The following is a 19,914-nucleotide window of genomic DNA, read 5'->3' on the forward strand; positions in this document are numbered from 1 at the left end:
TTTTGTGGATTAGTATAAATTGTATTAAAATTGCACTATGGAAGACGAGGAATATTCTTCTTTTTAAAAGAGACACTATTACCTCTAAAGATTGTGTTCGCCTAGCTCTTAGTGAGATGTATGTTTTCTATTTATTGGATAAAAAAAGATTAGGTCACAAAGTGGCTAAAAGTCTTTGGAATCTACATCTGTGGAATATGCTTTTAGCAGACTAAGTATAATCTGGACTGCGTAAGGTCTTTTAGTCTAAGAATATTATATCTAAAAGTAAAAAATCTGTTCTTATCAGTTTAATATCTGATACGTCCCCTATCTGGGGACCATATATTAAATGGATTTTTGAGAACGGGGGCCGATTTCGAAGCTTGCTTCCGTCGCCCTATGCATTGACCCGATATGGCAGTATCTTCGGGTACAGTGCACCACCCCCTTACAGGGTTAAAAAGAAAGATTCCTACTTTCATTGCTACCTGCTTGCTGGCTAGCCAGCTAGCCAGCCCTGTGGGCCTTGCTGCTGCTGCAGCCAAAAAACAAAAGGTGGTGCTGCTGCTGCTTCTGCTGCTTCTGCTTCTGCTTGTGTCTGGCCCCTGTTGGAGCGTCCAGGCACAGGACTTCTGCTGCTGCTGACTAAATGGCCTCCTTAATTGGATCATTTGAGTAGCCAGCACACCTGTGCAGGTAGGGCATGACATGATAGGCAGCTGCCTTGATAGCGGGTGGGTGCTGAATGTTCCTAATTGACAAAATAAGATTAATGCTTATGAAGAAATATAAAATCTCATCCCTTCCCCAATATCGCGCCACACCCCTACCCCTTAATTCCCTGGTTGAACGTGATGGACATATGTCTTTTTTCGACCGTACTAACTATGTAACTATGTAACATAACATGGGGGGGGGGGGGGGGGTCTCCTGGCTGTTCACACAGGTGTGTCATTGCTGTACATTGACCATGCATTGCTTCTGTGGTATTGCAAAGGCAAAGACAAATGCTTCCAGCCATCCATTGCACTAATGGATTGGTCATCAGCTGGCTGTCTATGTCCCGCATCAATATAGACCAAAGTACAGAGGGTTAGGCTATGCTATTGTGCACCTACCTGATGCATCAGAAGGTGCGAGGCCCTTGCTAAATTCTGTGCACAGACTTTGAGATCTATGCTTTAGACTGTATCTAAACCTGCTCCAACATGGACTGACATTCTGGCCTACTTTCAGCCGATGCGACTTGTCTGTCGCTGAACAGTCGCTTTTTATGTATTCAGCACCTATGTATAATGTTGTAAAAATGCTCTAGAAGCTAAAGTCGCAGAAATGTCACACATATTTGGCCTGCAACTTTCTGTGCGACAAATTCAGACAGGAAAAATCAGTATAAATCCTTAGAAAATTATCCCCCAGTGTCTCCATCTGCTGGCGGTATTGAATAAGCATTGCTGCACTGATGGGGTATGCATTAGACGAAAAAAAAGAAGAAAAAGAAGAATAATACGCCCAGAAAAGAGGCGAAAAGGAGAAAAACGTAAAAAAACGTGAAAAAAAAGTAAGAGGAAGAGAAGGGAAAAAAAGGTGGAAATGGGTTTAAAAGTGATTTCGGCGGAGAATATATATATATATATATATATATATATATATATATATATATATATGCGCACACACCCACATAGATATAAACGTATTCTCCGTTGAGATATTGCAGCCGCTGCTGTGTCCAGGCCCAGGAGCCTTAGCACTGTGCTGTGATGTCACTCAATACCACTGACATCACTAGGTGTAAACAACATCTCTCCTTTGCTGTGTATGTGACTATGGAGCTGTTTGGTGATGTCGTCTATTACGGCCTTCATAGAAGCAACAGGAGATTGTTGCATCCATCTTGAACCCTCAGAACTACAGTGCTATGATGTCACTCACTTCCACAGGCCTTGCAGAGTGTAAACAACAACAACCCAGCTTTGTTGTGTATGTAACCAAAGGGATTTGTGATGTCACCTAGAACCTTCACAGCAGCGACAGCTTTATGAGGAGCATCAGCACTGCTCTGCCTGAGCAGAACCATCACCGCCATAGGTTGTCAAATAACCCGGATTTAACCCACACAGGTAAGTCCAATGGGGTGCAGGCATGTCCTCTATGCTTACAGCTTCCCGTGGGTGTTGGTTTGATACCGTTTGGGGACAGCCAAGGAGGCATCTGCAGGCAACAAAGGTAGGTGTGTGCTTGTGTGTGTGTTTCCTATGCAGATCCTAAGCCCAGTGTCACATGCAAGTAGGAGGAGTAAGAAGGGTTCCTGGCAAATCCGGGTTATGGATTGCATTTAAAAAGGCCCCGTGGGAGTGCAATGGGCCCCTGTCTTGCTGCTTAGCAATAATGGTATGGGTTTAGGTTCTGCTGTGTGTACTGGTGGTTGACTGCCCCCCAGCCCAGAGTGTGCATGGAAAATTGTCTGGCAGCCTCCCTGACAGCAAGCAGTGATAGTGCCCATGAAGGGGACCTTGTTGGGCCCGCCCCTTTCACGGTTATCGCTTCTCGGCCTTTTGGCTAAGATCAAGTGTAGTATCTGTTCTTATCAGTTTAATATCTGATACGTCCCCTATCTGGGGACCATATATTAAATGGATTTTTGAGAACGGGGGCCGATTTCGAAGCTTGCTTCCGTCGCCCTATGCATTGACCCGATATGGCAGTATCTTCGGGTACAGTGCACCACCCCCTTACAGGGTTAAAAAGAAAGATTCCTACTTTCATTGCTACCTGCTTGCTGGCTAGCCAGCTAGCCAGCCCTGTGGGCCTTGCTGCTGCTGCAGCCAAAAAACAAAAGGTGGTGCTGCTGCTGCTTCTGCTGCTTCTGCTTCTGCTTGTGTCTGGCCCCTGTTGGAGCGTCCAGGCACAGGACTTCTGCTGCTGCTGACTAAATGGCCTCCTTAATTGGATCATTTGAGTAGCCAGCACACCTGTGCAGGTAGGGCATGACATGATAGGCAGCTGCCTTGATAGCGGGTGGGTGCTGAATGTTCCTAATTGACAAAATAAGATTAATGCTTATGAAGAAATATAAAATCTCATCCCTTCCCCAATATCGCGCCACACCCCTACCCCTTAATTCCCTGGTTGAACGTGATGGACATATGTCTTTTTTCGACCGTACTAACTATGTAACTATGTAACATAACATGGGGGGGGGGGGGTCTCCTGGCTGTTCACACAGGTGTGTCATTGCTGTACATTGACCATGCATTGCTTCTGTGGTATTGCAAAGGCAAAGACAAATGCTTCCAGCCATCCATTGCACTAATGGATTGGTCATCAGCTGGCTGTCTATGTCCCGCATCAATATAGACCAAAGTACAGAGGGTTAGGCTATGCTATTGTGCACCTACCTGATGCATCAGAAGGTGCGAGGCCCTTGCTAAATTCTGTGCACAGACTTTGAGATCTATGCTTTAGACTGTATCTAAACCTGCTCCAACATGGACTGACATTCTGGCCTACTTTCAGCCGATGCGACTTGTCTGTCGCTGAACAGTCGCTTTTTATGTATTCAGCACCTATGTATAATGTTGTAAAAATGCTCTAGAAGCTAAAGTCGCAGAAATGTCACACATATTTGGCCTGCAACTTTCTGTGCGACAAATTCAGACAGGAAAAATCAGTATAAATCCTTAGAAAATTATCCCCCAGTGTCTCCATCTGCTGGCGGTATTGAATAAGCATTGCTGCACTGATGGGGTATGCATTAGACGAAAAAAAAGAAGAAAAAGAAGAATAATACGCCCAGAAAAGAGGCGAAAAGGAGAAAAACGTAAAAAAACGTGAAAAAAAAGTAAGAGGAAGAGAAGGGAAAAAAAGGTGGAAATGGGTTTAAAAGTGATTTCGGCGGAGAATATATATATATATATATATATATATATATATATATATATATGCGCACACACACACATAGATATAAACGTATTCTCCGTTGAGATATTGCAGCCGCTGCTGTGTCCAGGCCCAGGAGCCTTAGCACTGTGCTGTGATGTCACTCAATACCACTGACATCACTAGGTGTAAACAACATCTCTCCTTTGCTGTGTATGTGACTATGGAGCTGTTTGGTGATGTCGTCTATTACGGCCTTCATAGAAGCAACAGGAGATTGTTGCATCCATCTTGAACCCTCAGAACTACAGTGCTATGATGTCACTCACTTCCACAGGCCTTGCAGAGTGTAAACAACAACAACCCAGCTTTGTTGTGTATGTAACCAAAGGGATTTGTGATGTCACCTAGAACCTTCACAGCAGCGACAGCTTTATGAGGAGCATCAGCACTGCTCTGCCTGAGCAGAACCATCACCGCCATAGGTTGTCAAATAACCCGGATTTAACCCACACAGGTAAGTCCAATGGGGTGCAGGCATGTCCTCTATGCTTACAGCTTCCCGTGGGTGTTGGTTTGATACCGTTTGGGGACAGCCAAGGAGGCATCTGCAGGCAACAAAGGTAGGTGTGTGCTTGTGTGTGTGTTTCCTATGCAGATCCTAAGCCCAGTGTCACATGCAAGTAGGAGGAGTAAGAAGGGTTCCTGGCAAATCCGGGTTATGGATTGCATTTAAAAAGGCCCCGTGGGAGTGCAATGGGCCCCTGTCTTGCTGCTTAGCAATAATGGTATGGGTTTAGGTTCTGCTGTGTGTACTGGTGGTTGACTGCCCCCCAGCCCAGAGTGTGCATGGAAAATTGTCTGGCAGCCTCCCTGACAGCAAGCAGTGATAGTGCCCATGAAGGGGACCTTGTTGGGCCCGCCCCTTTCACGGTTATCGCTTCTCGGCCTTTTGGCTAAGATCAAGTGTAGTATCTGTTCTTATCAGTTTAATATCTGATACGTCCCCTATCTGGGGACCATATATTAAATGGATTTTTGAGAACGGGGGCCGATTTCGAAGCTTGCTTCCGTCGCCCTATGCATTGACCCGATATGGCAGTATCTTCGGGTACAGTGCACCACCCCCTTACAGGGTTAAAAAGAAAGATTCCTACTTTCATTGCTACCTGCTTGCTGGCTAGCCAGCTAGCCAGCCCTGTGGGCCTTGCTGCTGCTGCAGCCAAAAAACAAAAGGTGGTGCTGCTGCTGCTTCTGCTGCTTCTGCTTCTGCTTGTGTCTGGCCCCTGTTGGAGCGTCCAGGCACAGGACTTCTGCTGCTGCTGACTAAATGGCCTCCTTAATTGGATCATTTGAGTAGCCAGCACACCTGTGCAGGTAGGGCATGACATGATAGGCAGCTGCCTTGATAGCGGGTGGGTGCTGAATGTTCCTAATTGACAAAATAAGATTAATGCTTATGAAGAAATATAAAATCTCATCCCTTCCCCAATATCGCGCCACACCCCTACCCCTTAATTCCCTGGTTGAACGTGATGGACATATGTCTTTTTTCGACCGTACTAACTATGTAACTATGTAACATAACATGGGGGGGGGGGGGGGGTCTCCTGGCTGTTCACACAGGTGTGTCATTGCTGTACATTGACCATGCATTGCTTCTGTGGTATTGCAAAGGCAAAGACAAATGCTTCCAGCCATCCATTGCACTAATGGATTGGTCATCAGCTGGCTGTCTATGTCCCGCATCAATATAGACCAAAGTACAGAGGGTTAGGCTATGCTATTGTGCACCTACCTGATGCATCAGAAGGTGCGAGGCCCTTGCTAAATTCTGTGCACAGACTTTGAGATCTATGCTTTAGACTGTATCTAAACCTGCTCCAACATGGACTGACATTCTGGCCTACTTTCAGCCGATGCGACTTGTCTGTCGCTGAACAGTCGCTTTTTATGTATTCAGCACCTATGTATAATGTTGTAAAAATGCTCTAGAAGCTAAAGTCGCAGAAATGTCACACATATTTGGCCTGCAACTTTCTGTGCGACAAATTCAGACAGGAAAAATCAGTATAAATCCTTAGAAAATTATCCCCCAGTGTCTCCATCTGCTGGCGGTATTGAATAAGCATTGCTGCACTGATGGGGTATGCATTAGACGAAAAAAAAGAAGAAAAAGAAGAATAATACGCCCAGAAAAGAGACGAAAAGGAGAAAAACGTAAAAAAACGTGAAAAAAAAGTAAGAGGAAGAGAAGGGAAAAAAAGGTGGAAATGGGTTTAAAAGTGATTTCGGCGGAGAAATATATATATATATATATATATATATATATATATATATGCGCACACACACACATAGATATAAACGTATTCTCCGTTGAGATATTGCAGCCGCTGCTGTGTCCAGGCCCAGGAGCCTTAGCACTGTGCTGTGATGTCACTCAATACCACTGACATCACTAGGTGTAAACAACATCTCTCCTTTGCTGTGTATGTGACTATGGAGCTGTTTGGTGATGTCGTCTATTACGGCCTTCATAAAAGCAACAGGAGATTGTTGCATCCATCTTGAACCCTCAGAACTACAGTGCTATGATGTCACTCACTTCCACAGGCCTTGCAGAGTGTAAACAACAACAACCCAGCTTTGTTGTGTATGTAACCAAAGGGATTTGTGATGTCACCTAGAACCTTCACAGCAGCGACAGCTTTATGAGGAGCATCAGCACTGCTCTGCCTGAGCAGAACCATCACCGCCATAGGTTGTCAAATAACCCGGATTTAACCCACACAGGTAAGTCCAATGGGGTGCAGGCATGTCCTCTATGCTTACAGCTTCCCGTGGGTGTTGGTTTGATACCGTTTGGGGACAGCCAAGGAGGCATCTGCAGGCAACAAAGGTAGGTGTGTGCTTGTGTGTGTGTTTCCTATGCAGATCCTAAGCCCAGTGTCACATGCAAGTAGGAGGAGTAAGAAGGGTTCCTGGCAAATCCGGGTTATGGATTGCATTTAAAAAGGCCCCGTGGGAGTGCAATGGGCCCCTGTCTTGCTGCTTAGCAATAATGGTATGGGTTTAGGTTCTGCTGTGTGTACTGGTGGTTGACTGCCCCCCAGCCCAGAGTGTGCATGGAAAATTGTCTGGCAGCCTCCCTGACAGCAAGCAGTGATAGTGCCCATGAAGGGGACCTTGTTGGGCCCGCCCCTTTCACGGTTATCGCTTCTCGGCCTTTTGGCTAGATCAAGTGTCTGGTCAGGAGGATCCTGGGAGTTTGTCCTACCTTTTCCAAGGGGGGCTGCTACGAGGAACCGAAAAGGCGATCGACAAGATGGGTGTTCGCATCCGTTACCTTACATCCGGTGAAACGCGGATTCGTTTTTCCTTTCGCTTTGATGTTGATGAAGACAAGCAAGAACTCGTCCAACTTTCTTATTTTGTGAAAGAAACTCTCTACAAGCTTCTTGGGGTGAAGAAAGAGAACATCGTCTGTCTCAGAGATCCTCGGAAGGGCAGCTTCATCCTAACTCTGGACTCTGCTTATGCATGCCAGAATCTTTTTGAGAAGCTGAAAAGCAATCAAGACCTTGCTGAGCTTGATGGGATCACGGTCACAGTGTTGTATACTGGAGGCGATATTCCTCTAGTTGTGTGTATGCACAATCCCTTTGTGACTGTGTCCCATATTGAGCTCTTTTTGGGGAAATACTGCAGTTCTGTTAAGTATTCCCATAAGGTGATGAATTCAGAAGACCTATGGACGGGGAAACATAAGTTTTTTGTGAAAATGAAGGAGGATGCTACTGGCATTGGAGGGTTGTGTCATCCACCCTCCAACTTTTCTATCGGTCGGGATAAGGGCTATTTGTTTTATCCCGAGATGCCTACTTTTTGTAGGAAATGTAAGAAATTCGGACATACTATGGAAGTTTGCACGGACACTACAGTTCGCTGTGGTCGGTGCAATCAAGAAGGCCATGTTTCTAAGGATTGTGCTAAAATCGTCTGCAACATTTGTGGTGAAGAAGGCCATGCCTTTAAAGATTGCAGTCTCCGTTCCAGTGTAGCTAGATCGTGGGCTGACCGTGTAGCGGGGAGAGTGGGTGTAGTGCAAGCTGAAGTACCACCTGCGAAAGCACCCCAGCGGTCTGAGGCGCCTTCAGAAAAGCCGGCTGTAACTTCTCATGTCGTGGCGGAGCTTATGGACCTTTCTGCTGTGCCTGAGACAGAGGGGAGACCTTCTGTGGAGGGTTCTGGTGGTGGAGGGTCACTAGTGAGCAGTGAAGCCATGGAGGTTGGCGTGAAGGAGATCAAGCGGAAGAAGGAACTTGGAGATGAGCCACAACTTGGCATTAAACGGCCTGTCAAAAAAAGCTCAGACGAATGTGAGGACAGTCAACATGCATGGAGGCCTTCTATAAGATCAGCGTCCGATCCAAAAAATATCAAAGAGTTCGAAAGCCCGGAGTCACCTGTGGGTTTCATATCGGACTCAAACTCCAGTAGCGAATAGCTTCCTTAAAGTGCTCCTCTCTTAATGTGAGAGGTCTAAAGAGCCCTACGAGAAGGGCTGCTTTGTTTAGTTTTTTAGAGACCTTGGACTGTTCTCTGTTCTTTTTACAAGAATGTGGAATTGAACATAGTCCAAATTATGAGGACCTTTGTCGTAGCTGGACTTTGGGACCATCGGTCTGGTCGGGTGACAATCTGAACAGATCTTCAGGTGTTGGGATCTTGTTTAGAGGTTCAGATGTACAAGTTTTGTCCTTCTTAGAAATTATACCTGGTAGAGCGCTATTAGTTAATATTAAGTACAATGGCTCAGAGATTAAGCTTTTTAACATCTATGCTTCTCCTGAAAAAAATGAGAGAGCCGACTTGATTAATGATATTCAGGCTTTTATCCCAGGTTCAACACCTATTTTAATGGCTGGAGATTTTAATTGTTGTATGAGTGGTGATCATCGTGAGAGTGGAAGTGTGCATGTCAGAGTGGATAAAACAGAGAAACAGATTAAGAGTATGACTGAGGATTTTAACTTTACCGATGTCTGGAGGAGAAAATACCCAGACGACCCTGGTTACACATGGGAAAATAATGTCTGCAAATCCAGGATTGATTTTATTTTTTTATCGGAAAGTTTTAATCTAGTTGAGGTTTCTCTTTTATCGAATATTTTCTCTGATCATAAGTTATTACATGCACATGTCACTTTACCTGGCCTAGAGAAAGGCAGAGGCGTTTGGAAGCTCAACACTACTTTATTAGAGGACATGAAAACAAAAAATGATTTTATTGCTGCTTATAACAAATGGAGATTGCGTCAATCCCAATATAAAAATATTTTGGATTGGTGGGAGGATGTTAAAAAGTGGACTAAACTGTTTTTTATCCGTGTGGGCATCCAAAAGGCTAAGGAGAAAAAGTTATGGTTTAAAATGTTAAACACTAAAATCCAAACATATTATAAACTAAAGCAAGCCGGGCTTGAGATGGATGATGTTATTGCTCAGACAAAGAATGAAATAAAAAATGCCATTAGTCAAAAAGGAAAAGAAATGATTTTTAACAGCAAGGTGCAATGTCTGGAGAATGATGAAAAGTGTTCGAGATTCTTTTTTAAGAAGGTGGTGGGAAAGAAAGAAATGATATCTGTAATAGAAGGGAAGATAACTAATGAAGAGATGTTGCGAGAAGCACAAGTATTTTATCAGGAGCTTTTTAATAAAAAAGATATTGATATTTCCTTTACTAATGATGTTTTAGATACCTTGGATTCAAAACTTGACAAAACTGACCAAGAGAGCCTTTGTGATGAAATCTTTTTACCTGAACTTTTAAGCACTTTTAAGAGTTTTTTAAATGGTAAAACACCTGGTTCGGATGGGTTGCCAGTTGAATTTTATCTGTGTTTTTGGTCCATTTTAAAAGATGATCTTTTAGGTATTTTTAACTGTGCTTTTAAATCTGAGATTTTACCTGCGTCCTGGAGAGATGGTGTTGTTACTCTGATTTTTAAAAAAGGAGACATCTCTAAATTAGAAAATTGGAGGCCTATTACCCTGCTAAATACAGACTATAAGGTTTTAGCAAAAATTTTAGCAAATAGGCTCAAGCAGGTAATTTCTAAGGTTATACACAGTGACCAAGTATGCGGAGTACCTGGAAGGAAAATAAGTGATCATCTAAACCTTGTAAAAGATGTTTTATGGTATCAGAAACAATGTGATCAGAAATTGGCAATTTTATCCTTGGATTTTCAAAAGGCTTATGACCGTGTTTCTCATGATTTTTTATGGTTGGTTTTAAAGAAAATGAATTTTCCTGATTTTATTGTTGGAAAAATTGCACTTTTATATAAAAACTGTTTTAGTCGTATTTTAATTAACGGTTTTTTATCCCAAGAGGTATGTTTACAGTCTGGGGTGAAACAGGGGTGCCCCCTATCACCCATTCTTTTCATATGTGCAATAGAACCTCTGTTGAATGTTTTGAGAAAAGATAAGCTCATTAGAGGAGTGCCAATCCCTGGAAGTGGAGGACAGAGCGTAAAGACGATAGCATACATGGATGATGTTAATATTCTATGTCCAGATGAACCATCCCTGAAACGTGCTATCAGACAGACAGAATTTTTTTGTGAGGGCTCTGGCTTCAAATTAAATAAAAATAAATGTGATTGCTTTGCAATAGGGAATTGGGGCAATACGGAGGTGAATGTGCAATATGATAAAATCAAAATCTTGGGTGTCATCTTTGACAATGAAAATAATGGAGAGGAAAGCTGGTCCATCGTCAAAGAGAAAGTGCAAAAGAAAATAAGTTTTTGGAAAATGAGGAAATTAACAATAGAAGGAAAAGTACTGATAATGAAAGCTTTGTTGCTACCTATCATGCTATATTTAAGCTTGGTTTTCCCACCGAGTGAACGCACCTTAAAGTTTTTAAACAAGATTTGCTTTCATTTTTTATGGGGGTCTAAAATGGATAAACTCAGGAGAGATGTAATGATGAAGACAAAGAAATTGGGGGGTAAGGATGTGCCTGATTTAAAAAGGTTTTTATATATTCACTTTTTTTCTATGTGTTTTAATGGCTTGCAAAGAAACTGTTATTGGTCTTATTTTTTAAAATATGCTGCAGGTCACATTTTTAGAAAAAGAAAGTGGATAACCTTACCTTTAACGTCCCCAATCTTATTTATTCCCCCAGCGCACTATGTGGTTTTAGAAAAGATTATTCGTATTTATGGCATTGCTAATTTTAGTCAAGAAATTTGTAGTAATGCACGAAAATTAGTTCCTGAAATCAGGAAGATAGAACAGATTTGCTTAATATCTAATTATTCCACTGAGAAATCTCTAAGAGTTTGGAGGATGGTGAATATGGGATTCTTATCTAATGACTTAAAAGATCTGGCCTGGCAGATAGCACATCAATGTTTGCCTACCAGAGAATTCCAACACAGAAGAGGATTGTGTCGTAGTGCAAAGTGCCCGAGAATGGGGTGTCCTAGTGAGGAAACAGTTTTACACCTTTTTTGGAACTGTTTTTACGCCCAAGAGATATGGCATTTGATAGGACCCTTACTAAAATTCATTTCTGATCTTAATTTTTTAAATCATGAAGTTATTTTATATGGATTTTATAATGTTTTATCTGTGGAAAAGTCTCGGGTTTTGTGGATTAGTATAAATTGTATTAAAATTGCACTATGGAAGACGAGGAATATTCTTCTTTTTAAAAGAGACACTATTACCTCTAAAGATTGTGTTCGCCTAGCTCTTAGTGAGATGTATGTTTTCTATTTATTGGATAAAAAAAGATTAGGTCACAAAGTGGCTAAAAGTCTTTGGAATCTACATCTGTGGAATATGCTTTTAGCAGACTAAGTATAATCTGGACTGCGTAAGGTCTTTTAGTCTAAGAATATTATATCTAAAAGTAAAAAATCTGTTCTTATCAGTTTTCATGCTGGTGGGGATGGGTGCTGCATGGAGGATGCAGGTGTACCAGGGCTTTCCGGGGCTGGTTCTGAGGAATCAGCTCGACGGCTGCCCCGATGTGACCTGTTCCCTCCGGGTCTCGCCATGAGGCTGAGAGGGTCTAGAGCCGAGGTACTTTTGTGCCTCGGGGAGTGGTAACCCCGAGGTGCCGAAACTCAATGGGAGAATAGACTCACTGAGTTGAAGCACGGGCACCATAATCTCTTCACCTTGTGGCACTCACCTCTTGATTCCCGGCCTTCTGGCTAGGATCAGAGAAATTTTTATAGATCCGGCCGGATGTCCGGGCAGTATATCTGCACACATTCACTTATTTATTTCTTTTTTGTCTCACTGTGTCACTTTTTGCGTGTTGTGTGTTCACAGGATTTGTCAGGATGCGGTAGCCCTTCTGGGTGTCCCTCCTGGCGGTCTAGGGGAGGTGTGTGTGGCCATTAGGTTCCGCACCTCCCTGCAAACACCCCGGGTACTCCTGTTTTGGCAGGGTACCTACCGTAATCGGCTCTGCGGGCAGATACCTTGGCTAACGCCAAGGGGGATGCCGGGAGCATTTGTGGTCCCCTAGTAGCTTCGGCGAAAAGGGACATCGAACCTGGAACCTCGCAGGTACCTTTTGGTCCGGAGGCGAAGGGTAAGGTTTGTTGGGGGGCCTCTCTCCTATCGGAGAAGGGCTTGCGATAGACCGCATCCTTTGTGCACGTTTTTTTAGTGTAACACGTTTGCACTTTTTCTTGCACTTTGGGTGAATCGAAAGCACGTTCCTCGGCTTTAGATAAAAAAAAAAAATCTGTTCTTATCAGTTTAATATCTGATACGTCCCCTATCTGGGGACCATATATTAAATGGATTTTTGAGAACGGGGGCCGATTTCGAAGCTTGCTTCCGTCGCCCTATGCATTGACCCGATATGGCAGTATCTTCGGGTACAGTGCACCACCCCCTTACAGGGTTAAAAAGAAAGATTCCTACTTTCATTGCTACCTGCTTGCTGGCTAGCCAGCTAGCCAGCCCTGTGGGCCTTGCTGCTGCTGCAGCCAAAAAACAAAAGGTGGTGCTGCTGCTGCTTCTGCTGCTTCTGCTTCTGCTTGTGTCTGGCCCCTGTTGGAGCGTCCAGGCACAGGACTTCTGCTGCTGCTGACTAAATGGCCTCCTTAATTGGATCATTTGAGTAGCCAGCACACCTGTGCAGGTAGGGCATGACATGATAGGCAGCTGCCTTGATAGCGGGTGGGTGCTGAATGTTCCTAATTGACAAAATAAGATTAATGCTTATGAAGAAATATAAAATCTCATCCCTTCCCCAATATCGCGCCACACCCCTACCCCTTAATTCCCTGGTTGAACGTGATGGACATATGTCTTTTTTCGACCGTACTAACTATGTAACTATGTAACATAACATGGGGGGGGGGGGGGTCTCCTGGCTGTTCACACAGGTGTGTCATTGCTGTACATTGACCATGCATTGCTTCTGTGGTATTGCAAAGGCAAAGACAAATGCTTCCAGCCATCCATTGCACTAATGGATTGGTCATCAGCTGGCTGTCTATGTCCCGCATCAATATAGACCAAAGTACAGAGGGTTAGGCTATGCTATTGTGCACCTACCTGATGCATCAGAAGGTGCGAGGCCCTTGCTAAATTCTGTGCACAGACTTTGAGATCTATGCTTTAGACTGTATCTAAACCTGCTCCAACATGGACTGACATTCTGGCCTACTTTCAGCCGATGCGACTTGTCTGTCGCTGAACAGTCGCTTTTTATGTATTCAGCACCTATGTATAATGTTGTAAAAATGCTCTAGAAGCTAAAGTCGCAGAAATGTCACACATATTTGGCCTGCAACTTTCTGTGCGACAAATTCAGACAGGAAAAATCAGTATAAATCCTTAGAAAATTATCCCCCAGTGTCTCCATCTGCTGGCGGTATTGAATAAGCATTGCTGCACTGATGGGGTATGCATTAGACGAAAAAAAAGAAGAAAAAGAAGAATAATACGCCCAGAAAAGAGGCGAAAAGGAGAAAAACGTAAAAAAACGTGAAAAAAAAGTAAGAGGAAGAGAAGGGAAAAAAAGGTGGAAATGGGTTTAAAAGTGATTTCGGCGGAGAAATATATATATATATATATATATATATATATATATATGCGCACACACACACATAGATATAAACGTATTCTCCGTTGAGATATTGCAGCCGCTGCTGTGTCCAGGCCCAGGAGCCTTAGCACTGTGCTGTGATGTCACTCAATACCACTGACATCACTAGGTGTAAACAACATCTCTCCTTTGCTGTGTATGTGACTATGGAGCTGTTTGGTGATGTCGTCTATTACGGCCTTCATAGAAGCAACAGGAGATTGTTGCATCCATCTTGAACCCTCAGAACTACAGTGCTATGATGTCACTCACTTCCACAGGCCTTGCAGAGTGTAAACAACAACAACCCAGCTTTGTTGTGTATGTAACCAAAGGGATTTGTGATGTCACCTAGAACCTTCACAGCAGCGACAGCTTTATGAGGAGCATCAGCACTGCTCTGCCTGAGCAGAACCATCACCGCCATAGGTTGTCAAATAACCCGGATTTAACCCACACAGGTAAGTCCAATGGGGTGCAGGCATGTCCTCTATGCTTACAGCTTCCCGTGGGTGTTGGTTTGATACCGTTTGGGGACAGCCAAGGAGGCATCTGCAGGCAACAAAGGTAGGTGTGTGCTTGTGTGTGTGTTTCCTATGCAGATCCTAAGCCCAGTGTCACATGCAAGTAGGAGGAGTAAGAAGGGTTCCTGGCAAATCCGGGTTATGGATTGCATTTAAAAAGGCCCCGTGGGAGTGCAATGGGCCCCTGTCTTGCTGCTTAGCAATAATGGTATGGGTTTAGGTTCTGCTGTGTGTACTGGTGGTTGACTGCCCCCCAGCCCAGAGTGTGCATGGAAAATTGTCTGGCAGCCTCCCTGACAGCAAGCAGTGATAGTGCCCATGAAGGGGACCTTGTTGGGCCCGCCCCTTTCACGGTTATCGCTTCTCGGCCTTTTGGCTAAGATCAAGTGTAGTATCTGTTCTTATCAGTTTAATATCTGATACGTCCCCTATCTGGGGACCATATATTAAATGGATTTTTGAGAACGGGGGCCGATTTCGAAGCTTGCTTCCGTCGCCCTATGCATTGACCCGATATGGCAGTATCTTCGGGTACAGTGCACCACCCCCTTACAGGGTTAAAAAGAAAGATTCCTACTTTCATTGCTACCTGCTTGCTGGCTAGCCAGCTAGCCAGCCCTGTGGGCCTTGCTGCTGCTGCAGCCAAAAAACAAAAGGTGGTGCTGCTGCTGCTTCTGCTGCTTCTGCTTCTGCTTGTGTCTGGCCCCTGTTGGAGCGTCCAGGCACAGGACTTCTGCTGCTGCTGACTAAATGGCCTCCTTAATTGGATCATTTGAGTAGCCAGCACACCTGTGCAGGTAGGGCATGACATGATAGGCAGCTGCCTTGATAGCGGGTGGGTGCTGAATGTTCCTAATTGACAAAATAAGATTAATGCTTATGAAGAAATATAAAATCTCATCCCTTCCCCAATATCGCGCCACACCCCTACCCCTTAATTCCCTGGTTGAACGTGATGGACATATGTCTTTTTTCGACCGTACTAACTATGTAACTATGTAACATAACATGGGGGGGGGGGGGGGGTGTCTCCTGGCTGTTCACACAGGTGTGTCATTGCTGTACATTGACCATGCATTGCTTCTGTGGTATTGCAAAGGCAAAGACAAATGCTTCCAGCCATCCATTGCACTAATGGATTGGTCATCAGCTGGCTGTCTATGTCCCGCATCAATATAGACCAAAGTACAGAGGGTTAGGCTATGCTATTGTGCACCTACCTGATGCATCAGAAGGTGCGAGGCCCTTGCTAAATTCTGTGCACAGACTTTGAGATCTATGCTTTAGACTGTATCTAAACCTGCTCCAACATGGACTGACATTCTGGCCTACTTTCAGCCGATGCGACTTGTCTGTCGCTGAACAGTCGCTTTTTATGTATTCAGCACCTATGTATAATGTTGTAAAAATGCTCTAGAAGCTAAAGTCGCAGAAATGTCACACATATTTGGCCTGCAACTTTCTGTGCGACAAATTCAGACAGGAAAAATCAGTATAAATCCTTAGAAAATTATCCCCCAGTGTCTCCATCTGCTGGCGGTATTGAATAAGCATTGCTGCACTGATGGGGTATGCATTAGACGAAAAAAAAGAAGAAAAAGAAGAATAATACGCCCAGAAAAGAGGCGAAAAGGAGAAAAACGTAAAAAAACGTGAAAAAAAAGTAAGAGGAAGAGAAGGGAAAAAAAGGTGGAAATGGGTTTAAAAGTGATTTCGGCGGAGAAATATATATATATATATATATATATATATATATATATATATATATATATGCGCACACACACACATAGATATAAACGTATTCTCCGTTGAGATATTGCAGCCGCTGCTGTGTCCAGGCCCAGGAGCCTTAGCACTGTGCTGTGATGTCACTCAATACCACTGACATCACTAGGTGTAAACAACATCTCTCCTTTGCTGTGTATGTGACTATGGAGCTGTTTGGTGATGTCGTCTATTACGGCCTTCATAGAAGCAACAGGAGATTGTTGCATCCATCTTGAACCCTCAGAACTACAGTGCTATGATGTCACTCACTTCCACAGGCCTTGCAGAGTGTAAACAACAACAACCCAGCTTTGTTGTGTATGTAACCAAAGGGATTTGTGATGTCACCTAGAACCTTCACAGCAGCGACAGCTTTATGAGGAGCATCAGCACTGCTCTGCCTGAGCAGAACCATCACCGCCATAGGTTGTCAAATAACCCGGATTTAACCCACACAGGTAAGTCCAATGGGGTGCAGGCATGTCCTCTATGCTTACAGCTTCCCGTGGGTGTTGGTTTGATACCGTTTGGGGACAGCCAAGGAGGCATCTGCAGGCAACAAAGGTAGGTGTGTGCTTGTGTGTGTGTTTCCTATGCAGATCCTAAGCCCAGTGTCACATGCAAGTAGGAGGAGTAAGAAGGGTTCCTGGCAAATCCGGGTTATGGATTGCATTTAAAAAGGCCCCGTGGGAGTGCAATGGGCCCCTGTCTTGCTGCTTAGCAATAATGGTATGGGTTTAGGTTCTGCTGTGTGTACTGGTGGTTGACTGCCCCCCAGCCCAGAGTGTGCATGGAAAATTGTCTGGCAGCCTCCCTGACAGCAAGCAGTGATAGTGCCCATGAAGGGGACCTTGTTGGGCCCGCCCCTTTCACGGTTATCGCTTCTCGGCCTTTTGGCTAAGATCAAGTGTAGTATCTGTTCTTATCAGTTTAATATCTGATACGTCCCCTATCTGGGGACCATATATTAAATGGATTTTTGAGAACGGGGGCCGATTTCGAAGCTTGCTTCCGTCGCCCTATGCATTGACCCGATATGGCAGTATCTTCGGGTACAGTGCACCACCCCCTTACAGGGTTAAAAAGAAAGATTCCTACTTTCATTGCTACCTGCTTGCTGGCTAGCCAGCTAGCCAGCCCTGTGGGCCTTGCTGCTGCTGCAGCCAAAAAACAAAAGGTGGTGCTGCTGCTGCTTCTGCTGCTTCTGCTTCTGCTTGTGTCTGGCCCCTGTTGGAGCGTCCAGGCACAGGACTTCTGCTGCTGCTGACTAAATGGCCTCCTTAATTGGATCATTTGAGTAGCCAGCACACCTGTGCAGGTAGGGCATGACATGATAGGCAGCTGCCTTGATAGCGGGTGGGTGCTGAATGTTCCTAATTGACAAAATAAGATTAATGCTTATGAAGAAATATAAAATCTCATCCCTTCCCCAATATCGCGCCACACCCCTACCCCTTAATTCCCTGGTTGAACGTGATGGACATATGTCTTTTTTCGACCGTACTAACTATGTAACTATGTAACATAACATGGGGGGGGGGGGGGGGGGGTCTCCTGGCTGTTCACACAGGTGTGTCATTGCTGTACATTGACCATGCATTGCTTCTGTGGTATTGCAAAGGCAAAGACAAATGCTTCCAGCCATCCATTGCACTAATGGATTGGTCATCAGCTGGCTGTCTATGTCCCGCATCAATATAGACCAAAGTACAGAGGGTTAGGCTATGCTATTGTGCACCTACCTGATGCATCAGAAGGTGCGAGGCCCTTGCTAAATTCTGTGCACAGACTTTGAGATCTATGCTTTAGACTGTATCTAAACCTGCTCCAACATGGACTGACATTCTGGCCTACTTTCAGCCGATGCGACTTGTCTGTCGCTGAACAGTCGCTTTTTATGTATTCAGCACCTATGTATAATGTTGTAAAAATGCTCTAGAAGCTAAAGTCGCAGAAATGTCACACATATTTGGCCTGCAACTTTCTGTGCGACAAATTCAGACAGGAAAAATCAGTATAAATCCTTAGAAAATTATCCCCCAGTGTCTCCATCTGCTGGCGGTATTGAATAAGCATTGCTGCACTGATGGGGTATGCATTAGACGAAAAAAAAGAAGAAAAAGAAGAATAATACGCCCAGAAAAGAGGCGAAAAGGAGAAAAACGTAAAAAAACGTGAAAAAAAAGTAAGAGGAAGAGAACGGAAAAAAAGGTGGAAATGGGTTTAAAAGTGATTTCGGCGGAGAAATATATATATATATATATATATATATATATATATATATATATGCGCACACACACACATAGATATAAACGTATTCTCCGTTGAGATATTGCAGCCGCTGCTGTGTCCAGGCCCAGGAGCCTTAGCACTGTGCTGTGATGTCACTCAATACCACTGACATCACTAGGTGTAAACAACATCTCTCCTTTGCTGTGTATGTGACTATGGAGCTGTTTGGTGATGTCGTCTATTACGGCCTTCATAGAAGCAACAGGAGATTGTTGCATCCATCTTGAACCCTCAGAACTACAGTGCTATGATGTCACTCACTTCCACAGGCCTTGCAGAGTGTAAACAACAACAACCCAGCTTTGTTGTGTATGTAACCAAAGGGATTTGTGATGTCACCTAGAACCTTCACAGCAGCGACAGCTTTATGAGGAGCATCAGCACTGCTCTGCCTGAGCAGAACCATCACCGCCATAGGTTGTCAAATAACCCGGATTTAACCCACACAGGTAAGTCCAATGGTGTGCAGGCATGTCCTCTATGCTTACAGCTTCCCGTGGGTGTTGGTTTGATACCGTTTGGGGACAGCCAAGGAGGCATCTGCAGGCAACAAAGGTAGGTGTGTGCTTGTGTGTGTGTTTCCTATGCAGATCCTAAGCCCAGTGTCACATGCAAGTAGGAGGAGTAAGAAGGGTTCCTGGCAAATCCGGGTTATGGATTGCATTTAAAAAGGCCCCGTGGGAGTGCAATGGGCCCCTGTCTTGCTGCTTAGCAATAATGGTATGGGTTTAGGTTCTGCTGTGTGTACTGGTGGTTGACTGCCCCCCAGCCCAGAGTGTGCATGGAAAATTGTCTGGCAGCCTCCCTGACAGCAAGCAGTGATAGTGCCCATGAAGGGGACCTTGTTGGGCCCGCCCCTTTCACGGTTATCGCTTCTCGGCCTTTTGGCTAAGATCAAGTGTAGTATCTGTTCTTATCAGTTTTCATGCTGGTGGGGATGGGTGCTGCATGGAGGATGCAGGTGTACCAGGGCTTTCCGGGGCTGGTTCTGAGGAATCAGCTCGACGGCTGCCCCGATGTGACCTGTTCCCTCCGGGTCTCGCCATGAGGCTGAGAGGGTCTAGAGCCGAGGTACTTTTGTGCCTCGGGGAGTGGTGACCCCGAGGTGCCGAAACTCACTGGGAGAATAGACTCACTGAGTTGAAGCACGGGCACCATAATCTCTTCACCTTGTGGCACTCACCTCTTGATTCCCGGCCTTCTGGCTAGGATCAGAGAAATTTTTATAGATCCGGCCGGATGTCCGGGCAGTATATCTGCACACATTCACTTATTTATTTCTTTTTTGTCTCACTGTGTCACTTTTTGCGTGTTGTGTGTTCACAGGAT

At 44.6% G+C, this 19,914-nt stretch overlaps 5 non-coding genes and 2 pseudogenes across 5 annotated transcripts; all 7 read left to right on the top strand.

Annotated features, from left to right (window-relative positions):
• Positions 1-252: 252 nt before the first annotated feature.
• Positions 253-428, top strand: LOC130308066 (U2 spliceosomal RNA; annotated as a pseudogene).
• Positions 429-2,521: 2,093 nt separating this feature from the next.
• Positions 2,522-2,712, top strand: LOC130308053 (U2 spliceosomal RNA). Its single transcript, XR_008857116.1, has one exon. It is a non-coding gene; the product is annotated as a U2 spliceosomal RNA (small nuclear RNA).
• A 2,085-nt stretch (positions 2,713-4,797) lies between these two features.
• Positions 4,798-4,988, top strand: LOC130308065 (U2 spliceosomal RNA). The gene has a single exon (XR_008857127.1). It is a non-coding gene; the product is annotated as a U2 spliceosomal RNA (small nuclear RNA).
• A 7,628-nt stretch (positions 4,989-12,616) lies between these two features.
• On the top strand, positions 12,617-12,801 carry LOC130308068 (U2 spliceosomal RNA). Its single transcript, XR_008857129.1, has one exon. It is a non-coding gene; the product is annotated as a U2 spliceosomal RNA (small nuclear RNA).
• Positions 12,802-14,882: 2,081 nt separating this feature from the next.
• Positions 14,883-15,073, top strand: LOC130308074 (U2 spliceosomal RNA). The gene has a single exon (XR_008857132.1). It is a non-coding gene; the product is annotated as a U2 spliceosomal RNA (small nuclear RNA).
• A 2,097-nt stretch (positions 15,074-17,170) lies between these two features.
• LOC130308075 (U2 spliceosomal RNA) lies at positions 17,171-17,361 on the top strand. The gene has a single exon (XR_008857133.1). It is a non-coding gene; the product is annotated as a U2 spliceosomal RNA (small nuclear RNA).
• A 2,092-nt stretch (positions 17,362-19,453) lies between these two features.
• Positions 19,454-19,613, top strand: LOC130308072 (U2 spliceosomal RNA; annotated as a pseudogene).
• The last annotated feature ends 301 nt before the right edge of the window (positions 19,614-19,914 follow it).

The sequence above is a fragment of the Hyla sarda genome, unplaced genomic scaffold (genome assembly GCF_029499605.1).
Source record: "Hyla sarda isolate aHylSar1 unplaced genomic scaffold, aHylSar1.hap1 scaffold_1458, whole genome shotgun sequence".
In the NCBI taxonomy this organism is placed as follows: Eukaryota; Metazoa; Chordata; class Amphibia; order Anura; family Hylidae; genus Hyla; species Hyla sarda.